Source organism: Oncorhynchus keta, chromosome 35 (genome assembly GCF_023373465.1).
Source record: "Oncorhynchus keta strain PuntledgeMale-10-30-2019 chromosome 35, Oket_V2, whole genome shotgun sequence".
Classification (NCBI taxonomy): Eukaryota; Metazoa; Chordata; class Actinopteri; order Salmoniformes; family Salmonidae; genus Oncorhynchus; species Oncorhynchus keta.
The window spans coordinates 35,133,217-35,157,850 of NC_068455.1; the positions used below are offsets into that span (position 1 = coordinate 35,133,217).

The window sequence follows — 24,634 nt, forward strand, 5'->3', positions numbered from 1 at the left end:
TTTAAGTTATATATAGTGTTTTTATTCTTAGAATATAAAATGACATTTGGGCTTTTTTTTTATTTCCAATATTCTATACCAAGACCCCAATATTTCTTCAATCAGATTCAGAAGGAAAAACAAACACAGCTTTGAGTGAGCCCCTGGAGTGTGTGTACACACACACACACACACACACACACACTGAGAATTGGGCTCAAAAAGTCAGCAGGACAGTAGAGTTCCAGAGGTACTGCTGACCTAGTTTTGATCTCTGTCTGTCTGTCTCTCTTTATCCCTCTTGTTCTCTCTGCTTCTCTCTCTGTCTCTCTTTCTCCCCCCCTCTCTCTCTCGCTTGTTCTCTCTGCTTCTCTCTATGTCTCTCTTTCTCCCCTCCTCTCTCTATTGTTCTCTCTATTCATCTATCTCAATTAAATGTCAATTTAAGGGCTTTATTGGCATGGAAACATATGTTAACATTGCCAAAGCAATAAACAAGTGAAGTAGAAATAGAAATAGAATAAAAATGAACAGTAATTACACTCACAAAAGTTCCAAAATAATAAAGACATTTCAAATGTCATGTTATGTGCAAATAGTTAAAGTACAAAAGGGAAGATAAATAAACATAAATATGGGTTGTATTTACAATGGTGTTTGTTCTTCACTGGTTGCCCTTTTCTTGTGGCAACAGGTCACAAATTGTGCTGCTGTGATGGCACACTGTGGTATTTCACCCAGTAGATATGGGGGTTTATCGAAATTGGGATTGTTTTCTAAATCTTTGTGGGTCTGTGTAATCTGAGGGAAATATCTGTCTCTAATATGGTCGTACATTTGGCAGGAGGTTAGGAAGGGCAGCTTAGTTTCCACCTCATTTTGTGGGGATCGTGCACATAGCCTGTCTTCTCTTGAGAGCCAGGTCTGCCTACGGCGGCCTTTCTCAATAGCAAGGCTATGCTCTCTGAGTCTGTACATAGTCAAAGCTTTCCTTAAGTTTGGTTCAGTCACATTGGTCAGGTATTCTGCCACTGTGTACTCCATTCAGGGCCAAATAGCATTCTAGTTTGCTCAGTTTTTATTGATTCTTTTCAATGTGTCAAGTAATTATCGTTTTGTTTTCTCATGATTTGGCTTGGTCTAATTGTGTTGCTGACCAGCTTGCTTAGGGGACTCTTCTACAGGTTAATCTCTCTGTAGGTGATGACTTTGTTATGGAATGTTTGGGAATCGCTTCCTTTTAGGGGGTTGTAGAATTTAAGGTCTCTTTTCTGTATTTTGATCATTCGTAGGTATCGGCCTAATTATACTCTGCATGCATTATTTGGTGTTTTATGTTGTACACCAAGGATATTTTTGCAGAATTCTGCACGCAGAGTCTTAATTTGGTGTTTGTCCCATTTGGTGAGCGGTTCCCAGACCTCAAAACCATAAAGGGCAATGGGTTCAATAACTGTTTCAAGTATTTTTATCCAGATCCTAATTGGTATGTCAAATTTGATGTTCCTTTTGATGACATAGAAGGGCCTTATTGCCTTGTGTCTCAGATCGTTCACAGCTTTGTGGAAGTTACCTGTGGCATGTAAGGATTGATGCAGGAGATGAGAAGCAGGTAGAGGGAGTGAAGGTTTAATAGCTGACGGACATGAAACGGAACAGGAACAGCGTCTGGACAGGAACACATAACAACAATTAATGGGGACACAGGGAACACCACCAAGGAACAGACAGATATAATCAACAACGTAAAGGAGTCCAGGTGAGTCCAAGGGTAGCCTGGCGCCCTCGAGTGCCCGGGAGGTTATGTTTAGGCTGAGATATGTATCGTTTTTTGTGTGCTCTAGGGCAGTTATTCCCCAGGGGTACGCGCAATGCCGTTGGGGGTACGCCAAATAAAATGTGATTCACTTTTTAAATGTTTTTATTTATATGTTTCTTAACATTTTCAAACAATCCATTTACATTTTCCAACGAGGCTATACATTTGGGTGAGGTTTTTTTCTTGCCTGAGTAGCCTCGTTTCACTGCCAAAAATAAAATTAAACCATCTAGTGTTCAGCGAAATAACAACACTATGTCAAATACAGGTAGCCTAGTCAAATAATTAACATCCAATCACATTAACCGTTACTCTCTTGTGGGAATTCCACTAACCGTCTGTATGTAGCCAAACGTAGCTGCTGCTCATGTTTGTATCTGTACTGATGGCGCAAAAGCCATGACAGGGATACATAGCGGAGTGGTAACGCGCGTGCACGCAGTTGCTCCCGACGCCACTTGGGTACAATGCAGCATCCACTGAGAGGCTGCCAAGGGAATGTCTGACAGCTTGAAATACGTTTTGGACACTACAGTGAAAATGGTTAACTTTGCTAAAGCAAGGCCCCTGAAATCTCGTGTATTTTCTGCACTTTGCAATGATATGGGCAGGGGCCATGTAAAGCTTTTACAACATACAGCAGTGCGCTGGTTATCAAGAGGCAAAGTATTGACACCTTTTTTTGAATGGAGAGACAAGCTTACATTTGTCTTTACTGACCATCATTTCCACGTGTCTCACCGTTTGGCATGATGACGAGTTTCTCACACAACTGGCCTATCTGGGTGATGTTTTTTCTCACCTGAATGATCTGAATCTAGGATTACAGGAACTCTCCGCAACTATATTCACTGTGCGGGACAAAATCGAGGCTATGATTAGTGTCTTTCCATCAATGTATGATTTTTGGTGTGCAAATTAACTCAAGCATACGGACAATGTCAAATGTGATATAGCAAAGCACCTTAGTCAGTTGGATTTGCAATTCCACAGGTACTTCGGCCCTCGCTAGCATGAAAACTAAATACAGGCACAGACTATGTGTGGAAAATTATTTAAGACTGAGACTCTCTCCAATACAACCCATTATTGCAGAGTTATGTGCATCCTTTCAAGCACACCCTTCTCATTAACCTGTGGTGAGTTATTCACCATTTCTGATGAACAAATAAGGTTTTATATTTAAGATGGCTAAATAAAGAGCAAAATGATTGATTATGTTATTATTTGTGCCCTGGTCCTATGAGAGCACTTTGTCACTTCCCACGAGCCGGGTTGTGACAAAAACTCACGAATTCTTATGTTTAATAAATGTATCCTATAGTGTGTGTATGGCAGGCTTACAATGATGTCAAAAAACAACATTTGAAAGTGCGCTGAACCTGGTGCTAGAGGGGGTACGCAGCTGGAGGTTGAATGTTTGAAGGGGTACGGCACTATAAAAAGTATGGGAACTACCGCTCTAGGGCAACAGTGTCTAGATGGAATTTGTCTTTGTGGTCCTGGCAACTGGACTTTTTTTGGAACACCATTATTTATGTCTTACTGAGATTTACTGTCAGGTTCCAGGTCTGACAGAATCTGTGCAGAAGATCTAGGTGCTGTTGTAGGCCCTCTTTGGTCGGGGACAGAATCACCAGATTATCAGACAACAGTAGACATTTGACTTCAGATTCTTGTAGAGTGAGGCCGGTGCTGCAGACTGTTCTAGTGCCCTCGTCAATTTCGTTGATATATATGTTGAAGAGGGTGGGGCATAAGCTGCATCCCTGTCTCACCCCACGGCTCTGTGGAAAGAAATGTGTTTCGAAATTAACAAAGCATGAGAAGACTTTGCCTTAGTTTTTGTTTGTTTGTTTGTCAATTAGGGTGTGCAGTGTGAATATGTGGTTTTTATCATACGGTAATTTGGTGAAAAGCCATTTTGACATTTGCTCAGTACATTGTTTTCACTGAGGAAATGTACGAGTCTGATGTTGATGATAATGCAGAGGATTTTCCCAAGGTTGCTGTTGATGCACATCCCACGATAGTTATTGGGGTCAAATTTGTCTCCACTTTTGTGATTCCAAATCCTTTGGGAAGATACCAGAGCTAATGATGATGTTAAAAAGTTTAAGTATAGCCAATTGGAATTTGTGGTATGCATATTTTATCAATTCATTGAGGATACAATCAATACCACAGGCCTTTTTGGGTTGGAGGGTTTGTATTTTGTCCTGTAGTTCATTCAATGTAGTTAGAGAATCTAGTGGGTTCTGGTAGTCTTTAATAGTTTATTCTAAGATTTGTATTTGATCATGTATATGTTTTTGCTGTTTGTTCTTTGTTATAGGGCCAAAAAGACTGGAGAAGTGGTTTACCCATACACCTCCATTTTGAATAGATAACTCTGTATTATTGTTTGTTTAGTGTTTTCCAATTTTCCCAGAAGTGGTTAGAGTCTATGGATTACATTGAGCTGATTTCTGACATGCTGTTCCTTCTTTTTCCCGTAGTGTATTTCTGTATTATTTTAGTGATTCACCTTAGTGAAGGCGTAGGCTCAGGTTTTCTGGGTCTCCATGTTTTTGGTTCGATAGGTTTCTCAATTTCTTTCTTAAGTTTTTGCATTCTTCATCAAACCATTTGTCATTGTTGTTCACTTTCTTCGATTTCTGTTTGACATTTTTAGATTGGATAGGGAATGTGAGAGGTAAAATATACTGTTTGGATTTTCTACTGCCAAGTTTACACCTTCACTATTACAATGAAACATTTTGTCCAGAAAGTTGTCGAAAAGGAATTGAATTTGTTGTTGCCTAATCGTTTTTTGGTAGGTTTCCACACTACTTTCCTTCCATCTTTAGCATTTCTTAATATTATTCAATTCCTTTGACTTTGATGCCTCATGATAGAGTAGTGCTCTGTTCAAGTAGACTGTGATTTTGCTCTGGGCTGATAGGGGTGTCAGTGGGCTGACTGTGAACGCTCTGAGTGACTCTGGGTTGATGTCAGTGATAAAGTAGTCTACAGTACTACTACCAAGAGATGAGCTATAGGTGTTCCTACCTTAGGAGTCCCCTCTAAGCCTATGATTGACTATGTACATACCCAGCGTGCGACAGAGCCGCAGGAGTTGTGACCCATTTTTGTTGGTTATGTTGTCGTAGTTGTGCCTAGGGGGGCATATGGGGGAGGGAATGCTGTCTCCTCCAGGTAGGTGTTTGTCCCCCTGTGTGCTGAGGGTGTCAGGTTCTTGTCCGGTTCTGGCATTTAGGTCATCACAGACTAGTACATGTCCCTGGGCCTGGAAATGATTGATTTCCCCCTCCAGGTTGGAGGAGCTGTCTCATTAAAGTATGGGGATTCTAGTGGGGGGATATAGGTAGCACACTGGAGGACCTTTTTCTCTGTTGAGATCATTTCCTTTTGAATTTCTAGCCTAATGTAAAATGTTCCTGTTTTGATACATTTAATAGATTGAGTTAGGTCTGCTCTATACCAAATTAGCATACCCTCTGAGTCCATTCCCTGTTTTACCCCCCTCTCTCTTGTTCTCTCTCTGCTTCTCTCTATCTGTCTCTCTCTCCCGCTCGTTCTCTCTCAGCTTCTCTCTCTCTCTGTCTCTTTCTCCCTCTTGTTCTGTCTCAGCTTCTCTCTCTCTCTGTCTCGCTCTGCCGTTACAACTTCATCTCCTCTCCTGTTGATTTGGAGTGTTTGTTTTAAATCACTTTTATCATCTCTGCTTTACAGGCTCACTGTAATTGCTGGGTATGAAATGAAAGACCTGTAAAACACACAAATAAATATTTGACTGATACAAAAGGTGTCCATCTGACCCAGGTCATGTAGAAAATAACAAATCTAATGAATTGCCCTTATTGTGTAGACTTTCCATGCTGCCTGTTTTCTAATCATAGACTTACCAATCAGAGCTAGGCTTTTGTTAGCGTTATCGTGCTGTTCATTTATCTCGCTGCCGGAAAGCCGTGTTCAGTTAACGCCATCATATCATCTGATTGTGTTATCAAAGTTGTGCTACAGCAGGCACTCAGTCATTTTACAAAGGGACAGGTGTTATTGAGGAGAAAAAAGGTTAAGTGTCTGGACCTAGGCCGTGTTCATAAAACCTTGAAAACAACTCCAGAAAAATCCTAACAAAATCAGGACAACAAAACAGTCTACTTTGTTGACAGAAAATATGCTTTTGTGTCTTTATGATCTATTCGTCATCCACCTGTCATGAAACATTAATGAAACAATCAAATCAACCACTCCATTTCCTGAGAATCAGTTTGTCATCATGCATATTTCTGAACACCCTTAGCACCTTTCGGAATATCTCTCATTGCCTCCACTATTCTCAAGAACAAGTGTTCAACCCACATTTGGTTTGTTTTAGAAAGTGAGAACTGGAACACAATTCATTTGTTTGCTTTCCCCTATGCTTGAGACCACAGCGACTCCAATCCTCCAGTTTGATTTGTTTGTGTGAAAGGTTATGGAACACTGGGGGGGGGGGACATTGGACTTGGTCTCTGGTGAGGATCTCCAGCCACTGCAGTCAGTGACTAAGCTAAGCTAGCCAGGGAGTAAGTAAAGTGGGTGGGCTCTCATTTAGCTCGGCAGTGCTGCTCTTGTTTGTGGTTGTCCCTGACAGCATCGCCGACTCCAGTCCAAAGCACCTGTGTTTGCTCACTAGCTTCCCCCAATCTGCTCAAAAAATGCTGCGAGCATGTCACATGGCCTGCCTGATAGGCTTTTAGAACAGTTAATCATTAATGGTGCCTCTCTCTCCCTATTCACACTGCCTGACACAAGCTTTGATATTTCATAGATCCAGACAGGTCAGACGCAGACGAAGCCAGGTAGACAAGTACTCAGAAAGGAAAGTGCCTTTGTGGTTCTGTGTCTCTGGATCTGAGGTGATGCAGGGAGAAGATTGTAGGCATCACCTCATTGATCCCATTGGTCCCATTCCACCTCCATCTGTGGAGGATAAAGCCAAAATAACACAAGTTAATCCCCAACAAAACACCTTTGCCATAGGATAAATCTCTCAGAAAAACTGGTGCGACACTCTTTTCCTCAAATATACAACAGCACAAGACTTCAACTATCAAAGCATTATCATTGAGCTTTCAATATGTCATATAGTGTCAGAAACATACTGAAATGGTGTGGTGATAAGAATGAGAGCTTGACATTTCCAAAGAAAATGTTATTACGATGGAATCTAATCAGGACCACCTCCATTTTTGTTCAACATGGTGCCCGATAAAAGAAAATATGACCATGAACAAAACAAGTAATTCAAAGTTTGCTCCTGTTTTACCATCCCATAGTTAATTAAAGGACCCTATTCTTGGTTTGTTCTCTACTTCATGATGTGAATGAGGAGTCCAGGGCTCATTTCATGCCTGTCTACGTGGGCTTTATGGCAGAAAGGGGAAACATGAACTTGCTTTCAGAAAAGTCTGGACACATTTATCTTAGAAGAGAATTAAGTCTACACAGCCTCATTCTTATAACAGCGACAGCTCTTATCTCCCATTTGCCTGAACCTGCTGATGGTTTTCTAAAGAGAGTTTGTCTCGGTCCACCCACCCCAACCCCCAAAGCCAATAATACTGTATGAGAGTTGGAGCGGGTGGTGGAAACTTGAGTGTAAGGCTAAAAATATAGTGAAACGTAAGTGAACAAAGTGGACACCGTATGTAGGGGTACTTTGCAAGCTATGAGTCAATCATTAATGTGGCGCATTCAGATATCTGCTCTCTCCTAGTGAATAGAAGGGAAAGATAAATGAAAACGGTTTTGCACACAGCAGTTGAAGAGTTTTGTGATAGGTTTTCATGCCAGAATCTCACTTAGGAAATGTGTCGCGCTATTTGTTCCATCAACAATTAGATCAAGGTGATTCATTCTGGTATGAGTCAGTGCTTATATTGATAATGGTTTTATTAAAAACCGCTATGAACCACTGATGTTGTTGCCTTGACTTAAAAGGTTTTACAACATCCCCTCTCATCTCAGATGGAGTTTCCCAGTTTCTCCTTGCCTCAACTCACTTAATCTCCATCTATAATTTCTTTTAAATAAAAAGTAGAATATAAGTGGATTGAAATTCCTCCTACACAAATACGACAACATGTAAAGGCGTTTGGCAAACAGAAATAAAAATCTATTTATTAACTCCAGTGACTTGGAAATAATTGGTTCCTTTCAGATCCTCTTATCCATATTTGCTGTGTTATATTGGTAGCCATTTTCTTTTCTTTTTCATACACTTGTACCATGTTCTTTGTTTATACCACGCATGTATGAAAGTCACAGAGCCTTAATCCTCCCAGTGAATGTGTGTTGTCGTCCATGGACAGTTTATTTGCTAACCCTGGCCAGCCATGATAAGGACCATTGGTGTGTCCCCTCAATAACTCAGCACCTCGCCTGACCACAATCAGACAATCTTTTCTGAATCATCTAAATACATTAACATTGGGGGGGGGGTTCAGAAAAAAAAGGTCAAATAAAGGTCAAAACTAAGATGACCATAATCCCATCCTGCTGCACCCACCAGGAAATAAATTGTGTTGATCTGAGTCAACGAGTGGCTTAACGACTGTATGGTTCAAACAAAGGTTCCTGTTTCAGAAGGGCAGGTAGGAGATGGATGGCTTGGTAAACATAGCTGACATACCTGGCCGCTGCCATGGGGCGGTCACAGCACAGCCCACGGCAGAAGGGACATTGTGTGTGTTGGCAGATCCATCTGCTTCTCCTTTTCGAACCTCTCCTCTTCTCGTTATGGCCTCCTCTCCTTCTTATCCCTCTTCTCTCTGAAGGAACCTCTCTGACAGCACAGCCATGGAGCCCTCCCCAGCAGAGCCCTGCTAGACAGAGAGAGAGAGAGAGAGAGAGAGAGGCTCAAGAAACACCTTTCCCTTCATTATTTGATGTGGTTAGAGTTCTGCGATCCGTCCTCAGAGACCCAGCACCTCAAATCAACTCAAACAAGCTGAATGTGCCAATAAGCATGGGATGGCAGCAATCATTCCCAAAGCCTCAGAGCAAAACATTTTGTTCAGTCACATTTATGAATGGGGAGAAAACTCAAAACCTATATACATTTGAGGCTTACTTTAATAAAGTTGTATACCATGTTGTAATGTTTTAGTACAAAATAGGACATCACACATATAAAAAATGTATTGTCAAAAGCCTGGTTATGTGAGTTGCTTGTTTTCCTGTGAGAGAGTTGACTTTGCTGTGTCGGCCACAGAGACGAAGCTAAAACAGCTCAGTGTGAGTAGTGGTAAGCAGGTATAGATAGGAGAATGGGGAACACCCAGGAATGTTTAGCTAACTCGCCTGCAACATTCAAGCACGTATGTCAAAGGTGTTTGCGGCGTGTTGACACCTCCAGATAGAGAGGTAGTAAGGTGAATGACATCATCAGTGGGCTGCTTGTGATGAGTACTAGGTGTGTTTCACGGACCCAATGCAAAAAGCACCACACTCAGAAGTATCCAAAAACTAGTCAGTATCATACATTAAGCACACTGGTATAGAACAAATTAGAATATTGAGCATGATTTAAAATAAAACAGCAGTCATAAAATAAAACATTTCCCATGTATATAATATATAATCATTTGTCTGTAAAAATTAATTGAAAATAAGATCTTTGCAACTGGTGAAAGCTAACAACTGTCATCCTTTTGATAAATTGAGGGATGAATGTATATTGTAGCCACGTGTTCTATAAGAGAACACTGTCAACCAGGTAAAAATGTGCATTTGCATAGCTTCTTTGAATTATGCTCGTCTGTCAATTAATCAACCAACACCACCATGGTCCGGTACCATTTATTTTGAAATGATATTATAACCCTCCATGCTCAATAGGAGAAAGGGCTTCAATAATTGTCTCTGTTTTTGCACACCTCAAACACATATTACATATTACATAGCAATTGCACTCTACTGGCTTTTTGTTCATTTCCTATATAATTAATTCAAGAAAAACAATACAATGATACAATTATAGTCAAATGTCATGTCATTCAAATAGTTATTTTAATTTAAACCTAGCTACAGACAAATTGTTGACAAATGGGTCATTGTATTAAGTGTACTTATTCTCAATATCCTATGAAAACAATGTTATTATCGCACAAAAATGATATAAATCATTGCATTTGTAGAATAGTACGAAATGCTTTCCTTTTTGTTTCTTCTTCTTAAATTTCTAGAGCTCTGGCAAAAATAAAAACCATGTAGTCCAACAGATTTAATTATGAAGGCATTCAATTATGTATCTATCTGCCTCTACATTAAATAATACACGAGGTCAACTTGTACTTCTCCTATAAGTGTTCATTTCGGTACATAATTGTACATTTTCAAGCAAACCTTGCCTTATATTGTACAGTCTTTCAGTTGATCAAAGTCAACATATTGCTATGTGTTATATAGTTAAGTTATCAATGTATTATTCTGCAATTTCATTCAATATTATGTTCTAGTGGTTATCAAATTGTGAGTGACATTGCCATTTTATGCCGTTTCAAATCATGCAATTGTTGATTGAATCAGCTGTTAAATCAATCCACCACAAGCCACAATTTAAGATAAAAATGAAAATAATTCCCCTGAAAATATGTACTTACTTAAAGAAAAAAAATTATATGATTTCATTGAAAAATCTACCTGCTAAGATCCCTGCATACATTTTCAATACAATGAAACATGCATTATAAAATAGAGTTAATGCAAAGTGCATCGAGTCATGTTCTCTGCTCTGGGATGTCAAAGGAGCAGCCAATGACAGTTCATTCTGTGTCTGACCACCCACTAGGAGCTGCAGGGCATGATTTTTGATGGCTGTGACTGCAGCCTCTTGGCTTCAGACAACCATACAGGTGACTAAAGACCGTCATGAACACAGTACATTTCAGATGACCTTAAGCATCATAACATCAACACTGAGTGAGTCATCCGAGTGCTCTCTGACACAAGACAATAGCCCGGTGAGCCCGAGGTCGTCAGCGCCTGGGGTAATTGGAGGAGTGTTGTAAATTTATTGTATGACTCATTGTGCATTGTACGGAGCCCATAACTCATGTTCTCAGAACTCATAAATTACACGGCCACGGACAACCTTAAGCAGGGTTGAAATGCCTTGAACAGAGCTTTATTTCAGGGTCAGTGGAGCGTGAAGCTGAGAGGGCTGCCAGGGCCCGCACCACCCACCACACAGGTGGCTGCCTCTCCGCTCACACAGCCCAGTAGCACACCTATTTATCCTCCCATACCTGAGCTCTGACATGCTCACTAAGTGTTCAGAGGCTCACCAAACTACGAAGCTGCTCACTCTCAACCAAAACAAGCACTTATTGTTTCTTAATGATTATGCTCTCTTTGCTAACACCCAAGCTACATTTAATCTGTATTTTATATTTGATGTACAATAACAACTCATTTAAAAAATGCAAAATGTGATTGACATAAAATTGCTCTGCATTCGGACATTCCACTCCAACGCCATGCTGTCCCCCTGAATGAATCCATGCAGCAAAGTGCTTAACAGAAAATGACAAGCCAATGAGAAGAATGACCAACAAAACGGCAACAACCTGAGAAAGTTAACAGTGACAATGATTTAACTGCAACGTGTTCCATTAGATACACTGTTCTACAGGGCGTCAGAGTCACCACCATCCACTCAGCCTCTGGCCCTGACCACCCAGAGGGACTCTGACATTAGTGGGGGATGGGTGTGTATTTGAGTGTGTGCGTGGTGTGTGTATGCCATGAGACGTTTTTTCAAGAAACTGTTATCATTGTTAGCTACATTTCTTCAGCGGACTACGAGAGGGAACTGTAGTAATTCCTGTCAAATAGACATTACAAACGTTGAGTCTGAATACACATTCCACCAAAAACGAAACAATGTAAATGCGAACACAAACTAACAAACTGAAACAAAAGACCACAACATGGCTCCTGCTCTCAGTCAGAGGAACGATTAGCTTTATTTACTCTCTCGAGTTGGCATTAGGTCATTTAATGACCGCATCTCACCTCTTTCTCAAGGGCCGTCTTGCAGTACTCAGCAGTGGGCTCCAAAAGGCTGAAATACAATGTTGAAATGTCTATTTCACTTTCGCGGCTCCTCCCATTGTGTAAGTTGTGTGTTTGAGCTGAATCTCCTTCATGGTAAGCCCTGCTCCATATGAACTATCCACATGCAGAATAATGTAGACCTACAGTTGAAGTCGGAAGTTTACATACACTGAGGTTGGAGTCATTAAAACTCGTTTTTCAACCACTCCACAGATTTCTTGTTAACAAACTATAGTTTTGGCAAGTCAGTTAGGACATCTACTTTGTGCATGACACAAGTAATTTTTCCAACAACTGTTAACTGACAGACTATTTCACTTATAATTCACTGTATAACAATCCCAGTCGGTCAGAAGTTTACATACACTAAGTTGAATGTGCCTTTAAACAGCTTGGAAAATTCCAGAAAATAATGTCATGGCATTAGCTAGTCTAATTTACATCATTTGTGTCAATTGAAGGTGTACCTGTGGATGTATTTCAAGGCCTACCTTCAAACTCAGTGCCTCTTTACTTGACATAATGGGAAAATCAAAAGAAAAAAATTGTAGTCCTCCACAAGTCTGGTTCATCCTTGGGAGCAACTTCCAAACGTCTGAAGGTACCACGTTCATCTGTACAAACAATAGTACGCAAGTATAAACACCATGGGGCCAAACAGCCATCATACCGCTCAGGAAGGAGAAGCGTTCTGTCTCCTAGAGATGAATGTACTTTGCGCAAGGAAGAAGCCACTGCTCCAAAACCGCCATAAAAAAGCCAGACTAAGGTTTACAACTGCACATGGGGACAAAGATCGTACTTTTTGGAGAAATGTCCTCTGGTTTGATGACACAAAAATATAATTATTTGGCCATAATGACCATTGTTATGTTTGGAGGAAAAAGGGGGAGGCTTGCAAGCCGAAGAACACCATCCCAACCATGAAGCACGAGGAGTGGCAGCATCATGTTGTGGGGTTGCTTTGCTGCAGGAGGGACTGGTGCACTTCACAAAATAGATGGCATCATGAGGGAGGAAAATTATGTGGATATATAGAAGCAACATCTCAAGACACAAGTTAAAGGTTGGTCGCAAATGGGTCTTCCAAATGGACAATGACCCCAAGCATACTTCCAAAGTTGTGGCAAAATGGCTTAAGGACAACAAAGTCAAGGTATTGGAGTGGCCATCACAAAGCCCTGACCTCAATTCTATAGAAAATGTATGGGCAGAACTAAAAAAGTGTGTGAGAGCAAGGAGGCCTACAAACCTGACTCAGTTACACCAGCTCTGTCAGGAGGAATGGGCCAAAATTCACTCAACTTATTGTGGGAAGCTTGTGGAAGGCTTCCCGAAATGTTTGACCCAAGTTAAACAATTTAAAGGCAATGCTGCCAAATACTAATTGAGTGTATGTAAACTTCTGACCAACTGGGAATGTGATGAAATAAATAAAAGCTGAAGTAAATTATTCTCTCTGCTATTATTCTGACATTTCACATTCTTAAAATAAAGTGGTGATCCTAACTGACCTAAGACAGGGAATTTCTACTAGGATTAAATGGCAGGACTTGCAAAAACTGAGTTTAAATGTATTTGGCTAAGGTGTATGTAAACTTCCGACTTCAACTGTATGTAAATCGGTATCTTTATCGTATCCTGTGCTTGACTTGTGCTGCCTCCTTTTCTGTAGAGAAGAGGGATCAGGCGTTATCTCCCCACCCTAACCACCGCCCGCTGTTTATCGAAGAGAGAGGGATTCAAGACTTAAACGACAGCACATGCTAAGGTGAACCTTAGCCACCAAGACACACGGGCGATCACCCATTCAATCAGACAACAACATCATGGCAGGCAGTATGTAGGCAGATAAATGACGATACAGTACGGTGTTCAATGGGAATTAAAAGTATAGGGCAGCTGGGCTCTTATCTGGCCAGAGCGATGAAACCCGGCAACAAAGGGAGGCCTAAGACTAAGAGGCTTGATGCATGGGAAAGCCATCGGCAAGCCATTGTGGCTGCCCTTCTGCTGAGCAAATAGTCCAAACTGTTCATTCCCCATCTCCCATTCTCTCTGAGGTACATTGTTTGTGTCCTTGCATTTCATTCTGACTGGGGAAGATTGCTCTCAGGGCCAGTGAGCAAACAGTCCAGAAAAGAGCCGGCTATCTCCTGCCGTTCCCAGGAGAACTAGCATTTTTATTTCAGCTCCAAGCTGTCAAAGGATTGGAGAGTTTGTGTCAGGATCCTGAATTAATTGCTTTAAGCTGTGTGCGTGGGGGGGGGGGCTGCATTTTATCACCAAATGTTCAGTAAAATGTTTCCTAGCAATTATGCACCCCCGCCCTGCAACGTAGGCTTTCAGTCACCAAACATTTGGTGTTGGATACATACAGGATGGATTTCTGAAACTCAAATGATGCATTTAGTTGTAATGGCAGCACAATAGTATGAATAGTGACAGAACAGCATCTGTCAAGGATTTGTTGGTATGGGAGTGAATTGAAAAGTTTCTTATTTTTCTTCTATAATACTGATAGGTACACGAGCCAGGCTTGGCAGAGAATTGACCAAGCTTCCTCCAAAAAGTATATCTGGTCAGACATTTGGTGGAATGGGATATAGAGTCTGGAACCTCCGTCAGAACAGCTAACGTGAATTTAGGTACCATCTGTCACTCACAAAATCATCCCAAATCACTGCTTACTTAGCAGCTATATATCAGACATTTTGGAGATGTGACACTGCCATATCTGTTGGCTAACTACGCTCAGCGTCTAATGCCAGAGACAACAAACCAGACAACTGTTCCTATTTTGCCCTACCAATTCCTCTATCATTAGATATATCTTGAATTATGGAACAAACGTCATACAACGCCACACTGATTATGGCAACAAAATTGTACACGTTGATTTTATATTTCAAGTCTAATCAGGAAAACTAAAACACACTCTTATTCAAACCTCTGTGAGAGGCTGGTATGAATTTGCATCTTAAGCGCATTAGCAATATTTGACCGTACCACATGATACTATAGCATTTGTATGGATTAGTTGTTGAGAAACTATTATCAATCAGCTCACTGCCTCAAAGAGTTCATCATTTAAGTAATGCTTTGCATGTTAACCCCACCTGAAATTTGCATCAATATAGTAATGCAACAGTCTCTGGAATAATGACCTCAAACAAGTCCAAACACACAGCTGCTGTAACTGTAACCAATATTTCCCAGAACAATATCAAAGGTGTGTTGCACCAATACACTGAAGAAACCAGAAATATTGCATCCACACATTTTTCTCTCTTTTGGTATAATCTGTTCAATGCCTCTATTTGCACATAGGAAAATAAAGGTATCGGATCATGACACATACATCTGGATGGATTACTTCTTCATCTGACAGGATATTAAATCCCACTCCAAACTATGTCACTGTCAGCCGTGAACAGACAATGGGTTAAATAATATGTATCAGGGGAATACTCTGTAAGAGGAAATGTACAGCTCTTGTCTTTTAATGGTAATCTGCTCAACTGCTCTATAGACACCAACCAGCTTTCCGGGACCCTTCAGCTGAGCATCAGCCTGTACGTGATAAACGACACAGCCATTTATATGGGATTAAATTGGGGATTCATTTAATTCAAGTCAGGGTATGTGATTTCATTAAAAGGCTGACAGTGGCGTATACATGGAGGGAATTTAATTTGAGTCCTCAGAGGACACCTCTATTGGGGTGTGTGTGGGGGGGTCATGTTAAAGTGGAGGTTTTAAAGAAACAAATACGCTTAGGTTTCCCGAATGACACTCATCTTTACACACATTGACATGTTATTGCTGTTGATTGGTTGTTATTAAATTGAGTCGAAATGTTATTAGATGAGGGCTTCCCTGTGAAAAAGAGCGAGGAGTGGGTTATTTAAAAGTGGCGAAATAGCCTATGCATGTTAAACAATGCACAGATCAGGAACAGTCCTCTGTACTGGTATACCCATGAAGAAGAACAAATACAAGACTTAACACACATTTAGCTTCCACTTCTATGGTATTCAAATTAGTACATTATTTGAATGTCAGTGATTCTCATGAATGTTGAAATCGCATATCTTTTAGCCTCCCTGACAAGCTGAGGCAGTGTAGAGATATTACATTCAACTTGGAAGCAGATTACAGAATTCATCCCTGCAGAACACTCTTTCCTCGCATTCAATAAATTGGACAAGTCCTATTGTAAGATAGCCTATCACACCAAACATGTCTGTATAGGGAACATATCCAGAAGAAAATATTACGTAGTTTGTTATTCAGAGTAGAGTGTTGGGGCCACACACATGGCCTTAACTACAAATGAGGACACCAAGGTCCGGACCTAGGTAATTATTTATAATTTGAAGAGGAAATATAAAAAATATATATAATATACATATACCTCGGTAATAATTTATCATTTGAAGAAAAGAAAAAAATATATATATATATCCTACATCTAAATATTGGTCCTACGTCTAAATATTGCGCCAGCCTCTTTGCATACGAACGGAATCATATCCACAGCGGTTTGTTCGCGTGCGTCCCCCGATTTGTCTCACGGATTTTCCTCTTTTGCAGCACATTCACCACTTTCTCGAACGGCTAACTACGCCCTCTCGAACGGCTAACTACGCTAAAGGCCTGAGACGTAAAACGAACTACCCCAGCTCTGTGTCTGTCCACTCAAGTAGACAACTAGAGACACTGCAGTCAGTTTGTTTGCGAGATACCGGGGGAAAAAATATTTTAAAAATCGTCCTGCGACTCCTGCCGTCTACAGACGTCCCCAAAACAAACAAAAAACGACTCTCGGATGAGAATGACTGTACAACTGGAAATAGTCGCTAATAGAGATATATGTCAGTCAGTCAAGTGGCTAGCTGCCGTCAGATACTTCTATTGCAGTAAAGTTGAAGGGCTCTGGCTCGTTTACTTAGCCAGCTAGGATGAAGTAAGAAGCTAACGTTCAACGGAGCCTACCTCAGCATGAGCAAAAGAATACGCTACTAGGTTCTCATAATAACTTTGCTTTACAGATAGGCTACTGAGACAGACAGTGATTTGGCGCTCAGTGGTGAGGCTGATGGAGGAGGCAATGCATGCAGGAGAAAGCAGTGGAGACAGAGAGACAGGAAGCAAGCAGAGAGAGGTTAGTACAGTGGTTCCCAAACTTGGGGTTGGGGCCCCATGTGGGGTCCCCTTAGAAAATATGTACTAATCTTATCAAATAAATTAGGAACTTAAAAAATAAGATATGTTTCAATATCAACATCTCCAGATGGCCTATCTTGCCTATAGGACTAGGCCTACATTAAAACACAAACAATACAGTTCTGAAAATGCCATACATTTTCGTTTCGGCACTGATATTAAGTTAGAATAATTAAACCCTTTCATGGGTATAACATTACAATTGTATAGCTAATAGGCTATGTGTTTGTAGATCGACTGAGGTGAATTAACCGGCAGCAGCCAAGGTGATAAAGGCTGAGGTCATTTTAGCTTGTTTTTTTCTGTTCTCCAAATAGCATTTTGACGTTTTTGATGTCATAAGGTGAATGCACCAATTTGTAAGTCGCTCTGGATAAGAGCGTCTGCTAAATGACTTAAATGTTAAATGTAAATATAGAAATGCAGCAAATGAGCTTCAACTTCTAGAAAATGTATCTTCCGGACCGCACTGAAACTCAAACCCTGGTTACGACGCTGGCCACATGGGCTTGTTTGCCTTTGTTGGAAGCTGAGATTGGTTTGGGGTTTAAATGAATCGCTGGCGCACTGCGTTTTTAGGTTTCATTAACTTTTAATGAGTTGTGTGTCCTTGGCTGTGACTGACCTGTAGGGCTCAGGCCTCAGTTCCCTGGGGGAGAGAAGTCGGGCGAGGAGAGAGGTTGGCAGACATGCCAGGGACATGTCTGTGTGTGAATGTCTGCACTGGGTGGAAACAGAGGAAGAAGGCAATAAAAGATGGTCTGAGTCTATGGCAGAGAAACATTCAGAGATACCCATCAGTACTGCCAGAGTCTGAATCTAAAACCCCATGGTTTTCAGGCCTCGGGGGGAATAAAGCAAGCATGTCGGATCAATCACAGCTGAGCAGGAATCTCTTTAACACAGCTGAATGACATATTGTTCTATGCTGGCTTTGCCAACAGGGTTCACTCTCAAACACTCGCATCAAACCCATTGGGAAATGTGACTGCAGAATACTCTGTTACCGAAAAAGGCTATAGAAAGCACTTAAATAACACAACACACATTTCTCCATTTTGATCCCGCTAAATAGTTAGATTCATATTTTGGACTTCTCTAATCTTGATTTAATACAGTGTCTTGCTGCATGGTTGAACACACATGTATTATCTTGCCATGGGTTTCCTGAGCTTCATATATCTCCTTGAGAAGCTTATCTTCCTTTCTAGCATGCCTGAGACTCTCTTCACTGTTCTCTTGCTTGTTATCCCAATTAAATGTTCATCTGCTTTTAGTACTGAGCATTAACTGAAATGTCGGTTATTTCTCCGTTTTGTAACAACTAATTGACAGACGTTTGAATTCCATTTGTTTTTCTTTTTTCTGTGAGCTCAACGTGGCACGTTGCACATTTCTCTAGATATAAATCAGATCCAGCCTGAACTATGCAATGGAGAAGAGAGTTGTAGTTTCCAACAGGCTAATATTATACATTGTTTAGCACATAAAGCGTGGTAATTAACTACAATGACCATAATTCATTGCGTATCGACTTGTCGGGTATGTCTTTGTTTTAAGCCTGCAACCGAAGAGACAGAAGAATGCGCGATAGTGAGGGGATATAGAGCAGCTGTTGCTTCGCCAGCTATCTCTACCTGAAAATACACGATCTAAGTGATTGATAGTTGGTATTCAGCAGTCATAAATGTATGCCATATTAACTTTAAAGAACTAAAACATTTTTGATTTTGTCAGACAGCATAGGAAGCAGCTCTATAGAGATGAGTTGACTTGGAATTAAATAATAAAGTCATCAAATAAAACAAAAGAGTAATATACACAACAACTGAAATATTGTTTTAAAGTAAAGTAACGTGACTAAATGATGGTTAATAAGTGACATCAATAATGGTCAGTCACTACCATCATGGGACTTTTATTAATTATGTTATTCTGTGTTGTTACTGCATTAAACCACAATCATTGAAATCACAATCAAAAACGGTGATTGTATTTTTATAATGAACCAAACAAAAAAAAAGTAATATCTGCTTCATTCAAGCAGAATCAACACCACTTATACGTCTGTAGTCTTATTTATCCTTTCATCCTATTTATCCACAAGGATGCCCATTGTTTTTGCGGATTACTTTGTATCCATATCACTGCATATATTTTCAGATGACTCTTCAATGCAGATGTAGGATCTCAATTTGAGCCAGTTTGTTCACAGCAGGAAAATAATGCTGCAGCAACAGAAAGTGTGAGTTATTGTTTGGATTATAATTCATAGACATTTTGGTTGATACATTTAAAGTTTACGTGAAATTTAAAAACTTTAGAAGCAATTTTATACCTTGAATACACTACGAGTTTGCATTTTCTGCTATATCTATTGGCTATACAGGAAATGTCCTACAACAACAGGGTGGTCAAATTAAGATACTACATCTATAAATCTAGGATTATTTCTACAGTGCATACTGTAGATGGACAAGCACCAACAATCCTTCCACTCTGAGTGATACAAAAGCAGTGGGGTACTGAGAGGCACCCCGTCCTGACCAGAATAGGTTGTCTTTAGGTTAGTGCTTGTCCCACCAGCTGCTGCCTCGGTACTGTCAATGGGAATTGTTGACTTGTTTCTCTGTGACGCCAGTGCGGCCCTGTGTGTGTGGATGTGTGGACCACACGGCCATGCGGCCTGGCTCAGGCTGAGAGGAATCGCTGGTCTGTAATGTCACACTGCCGTGTTAGGGAGGTACGGACACATCTCCCATCTCACACTCCTCCTTTTCAAATACTGACTGACCCTCTGACCTTTGATTTCTACCTGCTCTGGTGGGTCAAACCTGAAAATATGGCTGGAATTTATCATCTGAGAAAAGCAAGCCAGATGTAATGAATGGTGTTACCTGTTCTTCAAATAGGAGTTGTTTCCTCCCAAATGTACTTCAAATAGGAGTTTTTTCCTCAATACTGTACTTCAACTAGGAGTTGTTTCCTCCAAACGGTACTTCAAATAGGAGTTGTTTCCTCAAAGCTGTACTTCAACGAGGAGTTGTTTCCTCCAAACGGTACTTCAAATAGGATTTGTTTCCTCAAAGCTGTACTTCAACGAGGAGTTGTTTCCTCCAAACGGTACTTCAAATAGGAGTTGTTTCCTCAAAGCTGTACTTCAACGAGGAGTTGTTTCCTCAAAGCTGTACTTCAAATAGGAGTTTTATTCCTCAAAGCTGTACTTCAAATAGGAGTTGTTTCCTCAAAGCTGTACTTCAATTAGGAGTTGTTTCCTCAAAGCTGTACTTCAAATAGGAGTTGTTTCCTCAAAGCTGTACTTCAATTAGGAGTTGTTTCCTCAAAGCTGTACTTCAAATAGGAGTTGTTTCCTCAAAGCTGTACTTCAATTAGGAGTTGTTTCCTCAAAGCTGTACTTCAAATAGGAGTTGTTTCCTCAAAGCTGTACTTCAATTAGGAGTTGTTTCCTCAAAGCTGTACTTCAAATAGGAGTTGTTTCCTCAAAGCTGTACTTCAAATAGGAGTTGTTTCCTCCAAGCTGTACTTCAAATATGAGTTGTTTCCTCCAAACTGTCTCTGTATATTTCTTCTGACATGTCTGTTCAGAATTCAGACATTCTCAAATGAATGGGAAAGAGATGTCAAGTTAAGAGGTGTGTACAGCAGAAGTATGTATCTATAGGAGTGACAGCTAGGTTCAGAAGAACAGCGTGTACAATAAGCGAGGTATCGGAGAGAAGTGTAGGAATGGGCAGCCCCCCCCTCCCCACACACACACACACACACACACATTTTGAAATGGCATTTTTGTCCCCCCGACCCAGTTTTATCATTGGAATGTGATGCATAACGAGGCAACGGTGTGCTTTTGGAACATGTGGACGCCTCCGAGAGGTCAGGTAGGCTGTTTGGAGTGTTTATCCGACCGGATAACAAAACAAAAATGGTATTATCCCCCACACTTCTATTACTAAAGTTGCACACCTGGGTATGATAGAGAGGTGTGTGGCACATGACATGACTCTGCTAATTCCTGATAGTTATCAGTGAGAATGGGATACTTCCTATTGTAGTCTCCATTGAAACAGTATCAGCAGCTAAATACAGACTCGTCTCTGGAGCAACACACAGGGAGTAGAGTGGGCATCTGCTCTCTTTTCATCCTGTTACATTACGCCCTTCTGTGCTACATTGGGATGTGTACAATTGCCTACTCTCAATGCTTCTGAGAGCCCTCTCCATATCCCTCTCCATAGCGTTTTGTTTCCATTAGAACAGCCAATGATTCATTCAAGGTGGAGCTTTGGAGGAACTAACATTTAGGACCCACTCAATTAGGGTACAAACAGACAATGAGGAGGTTCACTGTAAAGTGAACAGAGAAGGCTTCTGCCACAGAATCAGGCAGACACAGTTTCCCATATTGGGTTGACCACAGGGTGTTTCACACACCATTCAGGCAACCATATTTATTATCACCATTTGACTCAAATCAATCTAATTTCTCATACTACTTCCGATATGAATTGCTGAATACATTGAAAATATAATGTTTTTCAAAGGTGTATAAGGTGTCTTTTCCAATTTTGTACTTCGGATAATTATCATACCAAATTAGAAATATTGTAAGAAAAAGTGCAAATTGTATTTGCTGTAGAATGAATGATTGGGGTAACCTATGAACGGATTATTCTTAGCTTTTTCACCTTTTCCTTCTCCTTCATCATCATCTATGGGCTTTTATAGCAGGGTGCATACCAATATTAGGTGGATTACAGAAAACGAAAATGTATATCATTCTTTTTTTTTTTTTACATCTAGTTCCCCCCCCCATCTAATTGAAAGTCTCAAATTATTCTAGTCAAAATGTTTATCGTTGAAAATCAGTAAATCAATTGGTGTCTGTAGTTCTCAAAGGATCCATTATCAACCTTTCTCGATATTGAATTAATTTTTTTCGTTTGCACCTAATGGTCTCAACGTCTGTTATTTAGTCTATGGGCAATTCGATCATCAATTTTAAAGCAGTAGCCTAATTATTAATAGTCTACATGAATAATAATAATAATAATAATAATAATAATAATAATAATAATAATAATAAATAGTAATAATAATTGTGATTTTAAAAAATTATGACAATAATAATAATGAAAATAATAATGTATTCCCAGAGGGAAAATAGGTTTGCCATCAGCAACAGACGGTCTATGTTGCTGATTTTTTCTAGAAATCTATTTAGCTAAAGGAATTATATCCCTTGCCTAAATAAATGTATATATGTCCTGGATCCTACATGTATGCACTTATTTGAATAGCATAAACTCGCGCTGCCGCATTGAGAATTATTCATGCAAAGTGTCAGATAATTAAATGGCCACTAAAGCTAGTGTTAATTGAAGCAAGATGGGTGGACGCGATGGGCGTAGATCATGACGAGGAACTAACTGACTGCTGAGAAACCATGGGTGGCTTTGAGTTTTCACTTTATTGTCTTTAATATACTGTAGGATAGCAGTTTCCCTTACTAAAATATGGGATTATGAGTATTTCGCGTGAAAGAGGAGTTAAATTGGGGCAGTGTGGACGGTCCCACCCCTGCAATAGGCTAAAACCGAATTACAGCTTGTTAGACTGGTGTCCCGCTATCACCCGGGAGACCGTTCTACTTGGGTGTTCCAGGTCCTGGTGGTGGCTGCATGTGAGCTTAGGCTACTAGTGCTTTCAACGGGAATATAGGGCCAGAGTTGGTAACCCGTCACACATGATATTATTATGGGCCTATAGGTCTATGGGACCATGTGCATCTACTGCTATGAATAAACTTGGTTAATTCAAATGATGCAATCCATGGTTCCATCATGAAGAGCAATACCCCGGGCCAACGATATCTGTAATCAAAATGAAAACCTATTTCAAACCAGTTTTCAACATTTTGCTTTGATGCTTATAGACCTTATATCGATGTGTCCCAGTGTTGTGAGAATTTTGTTCCAAAGCTCATGCAATAGAAATGCAAACAGAAGGACAGATAAGTCATCCGCGAGTTCAGCCTCAGAGTCTAGAAGGGAGCATGAATGAACCAAAACCTGGCGTCCTCACAGCAAGAGGAATTTCATCCAAGTTTGACCACAACTTGTTCCAATAAATCCAGACTAGGTTTCGGTCTTGAGAAATGCCATTGGTTCCTCGTGTTACTCAAACTAATCTAGAAATATGCAAATAGGGCGACCGGTAAGAAATGTAATTAAAATGGGTTAGCAAAGTAAAGGGATCAACAAGTTGGACCATCGCTCATCTTGTTGCTATAACAACAGTGAAGGGGTTGCCTGTGATGGTGTGCCCAGGCCCTTTGCAGAGGCATCTCTGCGCTGAAATGTGAAACCCCTTTGTGTGTGTGTGTGTGTGTGTGTGTGTGTGTGTGTGTGTGTGTGTGTGTGTGTGTGTGTGTGTGTGTGTGTGTGTGTGTGTGTGTGTGTGTGTGTGTGTGTGTGTTACACACGCGTGCTTATACGCGCGTGCATCTGCCTGAACAGCCAGCGAGGACTCATGCATATATTTCTATTGCAGATATCTTTTAACTTAAGCGAAAACAAAACACTTTTCGGAGGCGGGCCTTTATAAATGGTTCCCCACAACAATGAAGGTCCTGGTCCTTCATGTCGTGTAGCCTAGCTATCTCAGGTAACTAATAAATTGGATGATGTAGGCCTAAGAGGCTGATGTCAGTGGGTAAACTCTCGTGCACTTTTGGTAAGAAGGTTCTCCAGTGCCGATTAAGGCCGGTTACCTTTGAACTAGGGTTTCTAAAGGCCATTCCCATTTCACTCCATCCTGGAGGAGGCTTGACTGAGGTTATCACCTCCATCAAAGGATCGGAGTAGAAGTGCGTCGGCATATGCTATTTTAATAATGGGTAATGGGTATTTTCGAGGGCTCTTGCTCCTTGTGAGAGCGAGATTGGAGGGGAATTAATTATTGAAAACGGTCCCCAGTGTTTTGGACGCATCATACGGTTTCATCTCAACATTACAACTTTTACTAGGCTACTACTATTTTCTGAGCACAATGGTGTATTTTTTATACAGTAGCCTAAGCCTATTACACAGGCTTTTTCTTCTTATTCATCTTATTGTTATTATTATTATTATTGTTATTATTATTATCATCATTATTTTATTAGCCCATATGTTATCATTGGAAGTCCGCAACCAATTGTAAATAGGTATCATGAATGAGATGGGGAAGACAATGACGATAATTTATGATAGCTAATTCATTCAAATAAATGTTCTTGACATTTGGAATTCCAATATTGATTCGTGTTTGAATTATTTTCAAGCAGTGTGTGTAAAATTATCTTTAAATCATCCCCAAAAGAAAGCCAATAGAAAAGACTCAATGGGTTCCTGAAAACCTGACGCACACAGCAAAACACTCAACTATGGATAGCAATGAAACATTAAAAAAATGACAGGCTATAAACCACTCGGACAC

General features: G+C 40.4%; 2 long non-coding RNA genes across 6 annotated transcripts in view; one reads left to right on the forward strand and one right to left on the reverse strand.

The window, feature by feature from the left end:
• The window catches only part of LOC118368429 (uncharacterized), a 25,332-nt gene continuing 698 nt past the window's right edge, over positions 1-24,634 (reverse strand). For 2 of the 5 annotated variants that reach the window (XR_004822329.2, XR_004822330.2), the window contains 2 exons: positions 8,481-8,670; positions 1-6,769 (listed from right to left, as the gene is read on the reverse strand). This is a non-coding gene — a long non-coding RNA (uncharacterized LOC118368429). Of the gene's footprint in view, positions 6,770-8,480; positions 8,674-11,866; positions 11,927-24,634 lie in introns of those variants that run through there. The other 3 variants (XR_008093126.1, XR_008093125.1, XR_004822331.2) reach the window with 3 other exon arrangements.
• LOC118368430 (uncharacterized) overlaps positions 16,465-24,634 on the forward strand; it is a 21,588-nt gene continuing 13,418 nt past the window's right edge. The window contains exon 1 of the long non-coding RNA XR_004822332.2: positions 16,465-17,075. This is a non-coding gene — a long non-coding RNA (uncharacterized LOC118368430). The remainder of the gene's footprint in view (positions 17,076-24,634) is intronic.